The 8,593-nt window shown below is 35.3% G+C and overlaps 1 long non-coding RNA gene across 1 annotated transcript; it reads left to right on the top strand.

The window, feature by feature from the left end:
* Nucleotides 1-666: 666 nt before the first annotated feature.
* On the top strand, nt 667-1,224 carry LOC107752921 (uncharacterized). The gene is made up of 2 exons (XR_001641410.1): nt 667-721; nt 964-1,224. It is a non-coding gene; the product is annotated as an uncharacterized LOC107752921 (long non-coding RNA).
* Nucleotides 1,225-8,593: the final 7,369 nt, after the last annotated feature.

Below are 8,593 nucleotides of genomic sequence, written 5' to 3'. Positions count from 1 at the left end.
TAAGAGTAAAATCATGTTTGTTTTTGTAGATGTTGAAAGCCAGAGGCATAGGAGAGCATCATTCTTTTGAGATTATAATTGAGTTATTTTTAGAAAATTAATGTTTCTGTTTTCTCCTGCCTGTTTACCTCACATTTTGATTACGTGTTAATATTTTATTTAAACCATTGTCTGTGTTTTTCATTGCAAAACTCAAACCAACTTTGGAGTTGTCTGATTTGGAGAGTCATCATTCTTGGTCTTCCTTTCTTAAAGGAATAGTTCACACAAAAAAAATAATTTACTTGCCCTCATGTCATTCCAAACCTATAAGACTTTTGTCTATCTTTAGAACACAAATGAAGATATTTTTAATTTTCTCTCATAATTTTTGTTAATCCATTGAAAGTCTAGATAATCATTATTTTCAAGCTTCAAAATACAGGATTACTTCTACAAGAAAATACAGAGTTCTTGTAGAAGTAATCCATGCCAATATTTATATATGAATAAATCTTAAACTATATCATAGCGAACATGTCTGTTCAGAAGAAAATACTGGTCTCCCAGACTTGCAATAGAGGACAAAACTTAAGAGAATATTAAATATATTTATTTGTGTTCCAAAAATTAGCAGAGTTTGTATGGGTTTGGAACAACACGAATAAATTATGACCATTTTCATTTTCTGGTGAACTAACCCTTGAAAGAGCAGCCCACCACGTACATGAAAATTTGTGAGGTATGTGAATGTCATGTCTGTTTTAATGTTTCATTAAAGAAATAGCTTTCTGAAAGCAATATATTTAAACAATATTACATGCCCTCACACTAGTGCTGCCATTACAGAGACATTAAACAACCACACAAAGTGGTTGAAATGGACTATTTACATATCCTTACTGATGTGGATGCACCTCTATCTGAAAATAGATAGATTTTAATTTAAATGTTTTCTTTCTTCAAATGTTTTTCTCTTTTTAGGCCACTGATGAAGAACAGGTGGTGACTGGGATGAATGCTGGTCAAAGAGGAGAATGTCCTTTCCCCCAAACTGATGCAACCGTGGTTTTAAAGGAGGAGGCTGCCCTGGATAATGTAAAAGATGGCACATGCCTTTGCTGTGCTGATGGGGCTTCTTCATGACTACATCAATTATCCTAAAGAGATCATGAAAATTGGCAGCGATGCCTGATCTGTATTCATGGACTATGAAACAAACTGTAAGTGTATAATTTGTAAAAACAATTCAACAAATGTTCAATGCTTCATTTATAAACTCTGTAGCTGTTAATGCCATACTTTTCTGCATTTCTTCTTACATGCATGTTACTTTTGACTGTTTTCTCTTGTTTTAAATAAATATTTACCTTTTGATAGTCTTTCTGTGTCTGTAAAAGTGATTTTAAAGTGAACAAGATTTGTAGGTTTAATGTCTAGCTCGATTTGGGTTCATTTTAGCCTAGCAGTGTAGTAATTTTAAACCATAAAAAAGCAACCCAGCATGCTGGGTCAAACATAATAACCCAACTTGTTGGTTTAAAACAACCCAGCGCTGGGTTCGTCCCTTTTTGGCCCAGCGCTGGGTTGCCAAAATAACCCAAATTGGGTTGTTTTTAACCCAGCTGTTTTTAGAGTGTAGGCTTTATTCATTCAGCAAAACTAATTTTTATGTAAATCTTTCATAAAGGACTTGGCATGAGGCGGTGACTGTATAGTTCTGACGTCAACTTTTTACGGAAGTCACAACGGTTCGTGAAAAATCACAGCTACTTTAAGCAGGCTGTGTGAATTTTACTGTGGACTGACTGTTTTGAAACTGATATGGTAGTTACATAGCACCTAGACCTCAGTTATCATGAAAAAAGCCAGGAAATTTCAGTTTTGACACTATGGGACCTTTAAAGAATCTATGATACAGAAATGAGGACAGCAATCCTGGGGATCACTGACTTGACAGTTTGGAGTAAAAAAGAAAAAGAAAAATAGTTTTATGCAATTTTGCAGTTTGAGATCATAGTGACAACATTCCCCTGTTGAATACTATTGTTAGATGTTTTTTTTTATTTTTACTTTTTCTCTTAATAATAGCCAGTATGTACAAACAAAATAGTCCGGAAATCCACAAGATGACACATTAAAATGTTATGAGTGGTACATTTTCATCATTGTGGCTATGAAGATTTGATCAAGAACTTAAGATGTTGAGTCCTAATGGCGATTTGAATGAGATGCCAGGTGGCTGTTATAGATGGGAAATGAGATGCATAATATTTGTCTTTTTACTTAACATTGATTTATTTGTCAGTTTCTTATAAATTCATTTCACATTCAGATTCATGTGCAGGTCAGTATATTTGAGGATACATTCTTTCTGAGACATGTTCATCTCTCATGCTTAATATTAATTATTTGCCAATTGAATGGGGATGGAAATTTATATATAATAATTCAGATCAACCCACTAGTCTGTGCAATATGACAGATTGAATATTTGATGACTATATCTGGTAACCACAGCTGTTATACTTACAAATCAGCTCAAGGAAGAAAAAGGGCAAGTTAAAAGAGAAGAAACATGAAAAATGGAGATGAACAATAAACAATGATTTCTCGAGTGTGCTGGTAATGTGGGAGATATTTAGAATAGAGTAATTAAAAAGAGGATATTCTTAGTCAGTAGTCATCATTCAGATACAGTCTAACTAATTTACTGGTTCAACACTTTGTATTTGAAGCAATTTTGATAAATTGGCATGCAAACAAAAGAAAAAATTACATGGATTTGAGCTGTAATTATAGACGTAAAAAGGGCCTCAGCACACCCACTACCATGCTAGTCACAAATACAACCATTTCATCCAGATAAGAAATCATTTTATCGTCGTTTTAAAAAGTCGAACATTTGTAAATGCTGTTTTCGTCAGTTTAAATTATTTTTAATGTCTTTATTATCAGAGAGGGATTTCAGCCCTGAGGCAGTCTGCCATCGTGAGATTTATTTTTTTCCCTCTAAATTATTCTGCTTTCAGTGCTATCAGGCTAAAGTTAGCATTTTCCAAGATCTCCTATTGTACCTTTAAGATTAATTATTGACTCTCTTATCTGGCATTTTTCCAGCACACATCAAACATTAGTCCAAAAAACAAAGTTTCACTCAAGTTCAGTTATTTCACTAGATGCCAAAAACACAGACTGTGAACAACAAACATATACCAAAGACTCAGCCCAAATTCACGAGTCCATCCCAATATTGTGTGCTTTAATTGAAGAAATGGGACATAAGCCAAAGGGACATCATTTGAGTTCTTTTCCGTTTGCCTGTACTGTAAGTTTAACACATTTCTGCCTCAGATTTGTGTAATGCAGACAACATATGCAAGTGGTCCCTAACTGAGATACATCATAAACATCTTATTCAAACAGATTATCTTTATTGTCAGCATAAGCATGGCAGTCATAGTAATTTGCATCACCATTCAATAAAACAGTTTTTTTTTTTATTATTATTAAAACAAATACATTTTAGCAAAACACTGTCTAAAAATCTCTAAATCTCATAACTGTACCTCAGTTCTCCTGATATTCTATACCCTTTTGTCACTTCATATTTCTCAATATTGTCTTCCAGGTCAATATTCTCTTGGCCTCACCTGTCTACGCGAATCCTCGCAAAGTAATCTAAGCATCAAGCGCATCCACTTTCCTTCAAACTGATGCAATCGCGACTGTGCTTCGAGGATGCGGGTGGCCCAGATGACCTTGTTCCATATTCAATTTAGCCAGCCCCGCGTTCCCGTGGACAGATCCTCTGCCAGCTGCTCTCCCTGTCGCACAGTTCTATGTGAAACACTGAGAACATCAGTCTGGGGACGACTTCGAGAGCCCTTATTGATGGTGTTGTCAAGGCGAGGGCGAGAGCAACTTAATCGCTCTCAATTAATACCCCCGCCTGCGGCCACCGCGTCCCAGCGCTCAGTGGCCCTTTTCCCCCGCACAGCCCATGAGCTCCACGCTGACACTCACCTTTCTACTTCTAATGAGTCCCTCTCCGATTAGCTGCCTTGCTTCAGGCCTAAAAATCGTCCCTAAATCCCAACACATCCCCCCTCCCCACCCCTGCGAAGATGCTAAGAAAGACTTGCTCGTAAAAAGTCTGTCATGGACCTTTTTCACAGACTGTGATGATGCGTTTCCACTGTTATTGTAAATCTAGCTACGTTTTTGCTCTCTTGGTTTGCTATCCGAAGGATTTATGACTACCCCATTCTAGTCATTTAGCAGCAAATGTCTAACAAAGTTACTTTGAAAAACGTATTGTGTAATCTTTAAAATCAATATAAAGATTATATCCACACATTTTTCTGGAAATGTATTAAATATACAGACATAATCTTATAAAATGTGCCCATGTAACTGTATGTTCATATGGAAAGATTGTTGTTCTTGTCCTGCGGTGAGAGCTGAAATAGTGTTCCCAGTTATGTCCTCCCTGCACATCTGCTTTTGGGCTCTGCACCAACTTCAAATTAGGAAACACAAAGTGGGATTGATAGGACAGCTGTCAGACAGGGCCAGCCAGAAAAACTCATCACTGGCCCAGAGCCTCTGTGCTCTTTGATTGGCTCCTCAACTGGAAACATGGCTTCATCCAGCCAAACAAGTGGCCCATGAGGAACAGGAGGAGAGTGCTGGCAGGACTGCTGGTAATGTTGAGGGAAAACATCTTGAGTCTTGTCCTGCGTGCTTTTCCATCATTTTACATCTGACGGTAACTTAACTGTTCACTGCAGTTGGATTCTCTACAATGTTTATCACTCTCTGAAATATTTGACATTGAAATAATATGAAAAAAGTTATTTTTTAGGGGTTTTTTTTCTTTAGCTCATAAAAACTGCATTGTGGAAGTTTTATAAAATAGTCAAATGTGTTTTAGCTAGCTTTCTGATATCCTCCAGTCCTCATTAAAATATCTGAAGATTATTTCTACATTCAGATTTGGCTTTAGCATTGTAGCTTAATTTCTGCATTCAGTCTTAATCACACAACACTAAGCACTGACATTATGTGTAAGCTATAAATAATATACAGTTTCCCTGCAATACAAGTCTGCTGGATGGCTGTGTAATGATTATTCTCTGAAAAGAAGAAGGAACCACCACATCTTTTCATTTTAATCCAACACTTTCTTTAGAAGACGTGCAGTGGTTCTTTCTTGTTCTCAGGTTATCACTTCATGAGAGCAGACACAGCACTTGAGTTGGAAGGCCAGACAGGTGTGTTAATTAAAATGTTGATAGGAGGTTCGCCATCCAAGAGGAGATGCCATTAAGGCTACAATGAAATGAGCATGAGTTCAGTAAGTGTTATTTCTGTGCCTTTCAATTCTCTGCTGTTCAGCTAGAATCTTTTCTAAAACATCGGCTGGCATATAGGGGATAACGGGGCTAGTTGTCACACTTTTTATTCCAGTGAATACCTCTCAGTGTTGGTTTATTTTCTGTGTAAGTCAGTTTCTGTGTAGGCACAAACCCTTAATGTCTTGGCTAAAAAAAAAAAAAAAAAAAAAGTTTGCTAGAAAAAAAGTTTCAGTTCAGTGAAAATGACTCAATGGTGGGTCAACGTGTGTAGAATAGAAACACGATTGTAGAATAGATACAACACTTGAAAGGTAGATTACAATCATTGTGTAAAAAATCATTGATTTGCCCAACAAGTATTGCGATATACACTAATGTTCAAAAATTTGGGGTCAGAAAGATTTTATGTATTTAAAAAGCTGCATTTATTTGATCAAAAATACAGTAAAAACAGTAATATTGTGAAATATTATTTTTATTTTAATATATTTAAAATGTTAATTTATTCCTGTGATGGCAAAGCTGAATTTTCAGCAGCCATTACTCCAGTCTTCATTGTCACATGATCTTGCAGAAATCATTATGCCACTCAAGAAACATTTCTTATTATCAATGTAGGAAGGAATAGGAAGTTCAAAAGAACAGCATTTATTTGAAATAGAAATATTTTGCATTACAATACTACAAGTGTCTGTCACTTTTGACAAATTAATGTCACTTCTGATAAATTTATTGTGTCCTTGCTGAATAAAAGTATTAATTTCTTTCTTTGTTTAAAAAATAAAAACCTTTTCCAAGCTGTTCAGAGGTAGTGTATATATTGAGTAGATTTATAACAATTAAAACAAATGCTACCACTGTTAGATAAAACAATCATTTGCATATTTGGACTTTTGACTCATTTGCTGAGGTATAGCCCATCTTGTCCATGTTACAACTAAAGTGAGGTTGCGATATTCAGATTTTTAAATGACATTTTATTCCTGTCTTAATCACATATTATTGTCACCACAGCATTTACTACTTTGATAAATATAATAAAGATATTAAAGTTTATGAATGTTTCCAATGTTGCAAATATGTTTTGGACAATTTTGTTGCCAGAGGTCTAAATCACTTTCTTGCCTGTTGCTTTGGCACACAGATTCTGTCAATATAAAAGGATTTCAGCTTCTTGAAAAAGATGCTGGCTGCATCAAAACAATTTTCTGAGCACTACACATAATGTAGAACTGACAATTAGAAGTATTATGTCCACCATCTGCTGCTAATTGTGTAGCTGCTCGCTTCATAAACCATGGCAATGTTTGAGAAACATCTTGAGCAAAATAAGTGAATAATCATCCCTGCAACCTGAGAAAATCGGTGTCAGTGAGTTCATCATTGCGTAGATTATAGGTATTTGGATGGTGGCATATAGAAATTGTTAGCGTCAAAAATGAGGTTCTTAGTTACAACTAAGAAATAAAACATACTTTAGACTTTAAATTTTTTTAAAAAGAAAGAAAGAAATCACTTGCAAAGTAGTGAAAACTCATTTCCACTGGGATGGCTATACCAGCAGTACAATGCAATTAAATTTGATGTAATGGTGGGTGTCAAATTGATCTACAGTGTGCAATTGTTGCAATGATATCGAAAAAATTAGTGATATAAGCAATGACATATTTTCAGAAAAGTATTTTTGAAAAGAAAGCTGTCAACTATATCTTGTGTCCTCTGTGCCTTTTCTACAGGGAGCAACTTCAGTTCACCTGTCATACCTGTTAGTCTTAAGCCAGGCCACAGGATGTCAGTCAACAGTTCACAAGTGACAGAGATGAATACTGCACTGTCTCCCTCTGTTCTCAAAGCATACCGACGAAAGCTGTCGGTATGATTTGGGCAACCTTTTCATTTGCAAAAGACAAACCATCCATCAACTGCTGAAACACAGCTACATGTCATTTAAACCAATCAAATGGCTGCAAGGATTTCTAAGGTCCTATTATTGACAGTATGATATCTTTGTTTATATATTATATTTGTATTCTTGACATTAGATATTTACTATCTAGAAACTAAAATACACATCAAGACACGTTTTAAATCATTATACACTGATTTCTGTTCACATTTGTATGAAAGTGAGCCATGTTAACAATTACATTTGATAACATTTGATAACATTCTCATGCTGCAGTATGAGCTTTTTTGCAATGCAAATATATGCAGATGGGAGCAGGTGCCATGGGTCGTGTATCCTCTGACTTTCTCAGAGTTGGTAGGTTGCTATGCAGGTTGACACTGCAAGAATGAGACAGAGAAGAGCACTAAAGAGTGAAATATTATTCCTAGAACCAAAAGCCTCATAGCCATATAGCCATTAATGCATGTACGATTTTTGAGTAAAACTGAATTTTAACACAACCTCAAAAATATATTATTTTTATCCTTGATAATTAATTTTTAATTAAGTCACAATTATTAAAATAATATGTCATCTCAATGATAACTTGTTTTCTTTTATTCACTTTGAACACTCTATTATGATTTATCTATCCAAACAAGGCTCTTTGATGCTTTTTATGGAAACAAATTTAATATGCCAGTTTTATTGGTAATCTGATTGCTTACATTCTAGGAACATTCTATATACAGTATGTTAAGCAAACCTATTTAATTCAGAAAGCTTAAGGAATGTTTCTGCTATTCTCTAATAGCTGTTTGGCTTCTACTAAACTTTCTTGAAACAAAACCAAAGATCATTTGCTGGGTTATGCAAGCACACTGTTCCCACTATGGCATTTATTAGGCCATCTAAGTGCACTGCCCACACTGTTACATTTATTAAGCCCTTTGTAGAGACATTCTGTACCTTTCCATTCAACCTATTGATTTATTGGCAAAAACAGTGCAAGATATTGCAAAATGAAGCTATACAGACCAATGAATTTTAATGTTCTGTTGGTTTCTCTAGTAGTTTTATGAGGTCATGATACATCTCCATGATTCCTCTAATAACTCAATGTGAAAAAATATTGGAAATGTGAGGGGCATGTATTCACAGAAGCATAGCATCTCTCCGAGTTATAGCTCTTTAACGTTTTCCAGTCCTAATGCAGTTCATGTCTGATGGTTTTAACTGTGAACGTCTCAATTAATGCATCTTCAGTCCTTTAATGTATCAGCTTTTACTGGTACTAATACACACTCTGTGCTCTAATGTCATATTTACTGGAAGCCCATCAGCGTCAAGACGCCACCATCCATCT

This window comes from Sinocyclocheilus rhinocerous, unplaced genomic scaffold, assembly GCF_001515625.1.
Source record: "Sinocyclocheilus rhinocerous isolate Xijiao unplaced genomic scaffold, SAMN03320098_v1.1 scaffold1252, whole genome shotgun sequence".
NCBI lineage: Eukaryota > Metazoa > Chordata > Actinopteri > Cypriniformes > Cyprinidae > Sinocyclocheilus > Sinocyclocheilus rhinocerous.
This window is presented reverse-complemented; position numbering and strand designations above follow the sequence as displayed.